This window comes from Propithecus coquereli, unplaced genomic scaffold (genome assembly GCF_000956105.1).
Source record: "Propithecus coquereli isolate 6110/MARCELLA unplaced genomic scaffold, Pcoq_1.0 Scaffold499, whole genome shotgun sequence".
Classification (NCBI taxonomy): domain Eukaryota; kingdom Metazoa; phylum Chordata; class Mammalia; order Primates; family Indriidae; genus Propithecus; species Propithecus coquereli.
This window is the reverse complement of record NW_012150829.1, coordinates 403,061-405,075: the sequence shown is the minus strand read 5'-3', so window position 1 is coordinate 405,075 and position 2,015 is coordinate 403,061.

The following is a 2,015-nucleotide window of genomic DNA, read 5'->3' as shown; positions in this document are numbered from 1 at the left end:
ATAGAGAAAGGATGAGAAAGGATGTGGGAGTAATTCTATCCAATACTAATTTGGGGGATTTTAGATGCCAGCTTTTTGAAAGATTATAAACACTTATCTTTTAAAAAAATAATACATCTGATGCAATCACGTATGGCTTTTTCCAGGCCACCCTGCTGAATGAAAAATAAACAGAATGAAAAAGCATGATGTTTTTAAATTAAGTGGTTGGATTTTGTTCACTTGTTTGTGGGAAAATAATCAAAAACGTTTGTATCAGGGAAACTATTTTCTTTAATATTTAAGATTTTAAAATGTTTCCTAATTTAGACAAAGATAATTCTCCTCAATCTTTATAATCTTTATAGGAACATATTCATTATAGGTTCCCAGTTGCAAACTTTCTCTTAGATTAACAGCAAATAGAGTTTCTTGTTCAGGGCCTGTAAAACAATTCTAATGATCTGAATAAGCCTGGAGGCCCTTCAAAGGCTTTATGAGGAAAATTAATTGAAGATTCACTGTCCTTGAAATTTACTGCTATTGGCACTTAATAGCTCAGACAAATTCCCTCTCATATGTTAATACATTACTGTGGCATTTTAACACTTTTCTCTTCTCTCTTCTTCTCTCCAGTTATTGTTCTTCTCTCATGACAATTATATTCATATTTATATAATTCCACACACTACCCAGGACTGCCTATTCACTATTTAATCCATAGGAGTTTTGAAGGATTATAAATTTAACTTAAACATTTTTTTTCTGTCTGTATTATCACATAATACTCAGTGTTAATAGGCAATTGTTCTTTTCTGATTCAATTATATTTTTCCAAGTTGAGATTTGCTTAAGTAGAATTAGCCTGACAGTACAAAAAGAAATAGTAATACTTGAACACATGAGAGATACACATAGTATCATTAAGAAAGATCTAAAATATGTTTTGTCCTTCCTGAAATGTGGTTATGTGCCTTCTCACTGCTACCTTCGTGCCCTAGGTTATTGATATTTAAAGACTAGAATAAGATAAAGAACTACTACTTCTCACAAATTCATTTACTGTGAACATTTTGTAGATCTCCGTTCATTAACAAAACCCCTATATACATTTTGCTTTTTACTGAGCATTTTATAGTCATGGAAAGAAAGGGCCTGTTCAATCAAACTACACTTTGTACCAGAATTTAAAGTAGTCATGTTAATCCAAAGAAGACAAAACCAGTCATGTACTAAAATAGTTGCCACACCCTAAATAAACGTGACCGACACTGCTCTATCTATGCATTAGTCTAGATCCGTGCATTTTTCTATGCTTGTGTTGAGATATCGAGGTGACAAAGACATCGAAACGATAATGGAGCAGTTCACAAACTCAAAGCTGTAGCTTATATATTACAATTCAGTTTTGTGGCAAAAGTGGATGCCGTAGAAGTAGGCAAAGGACTAACAGCCATAGCACAGAGAAAGAGATCTTTATAAAGGGGTGCTGAGCTCAAATGCCCTTAAATTCATTGGCTGAGCAGGAACATAAGGAGTAACTTGGATAGTTGGTCTCCCATGTACACAAATTAAAGACGGCAAAGGATTGCCTGATGGGACAGTACACTCTCAGCCATAGGGTCCCCAAAAGCCCCAAGACCAGGGCCATTCAGGAAAACAAAATTTAAAAAATACCATTAAGTAGTTTGTCAGAATTAGATTCAACGTAATTTAAATCTGCAGAGCTGTTTGGAAACTGCCTTACGGATTTCTGAGAGTGTGGCCTATGTTTCCAGTTTCTGACTCAAGACTTTTAAGCAGCGTGTGTTTTGCATGACCTTTCTCATTTCGATAAGAACAATTTAAGAATCAGACTGATTTCTGCCTAATCAGCAGGGATGTTGAGAAATCACTCCTGTAGTTCCTGCTGACACTTATTTATAGGATTTGCCGATAGTGGATAAGGAGATGTGAGGATGTGAAAACCCATGGGTGGGAGTGAGAAGAGTGGATAACAAGGCAGATACACTATCTAGTTAATTTCAGTAAAAATC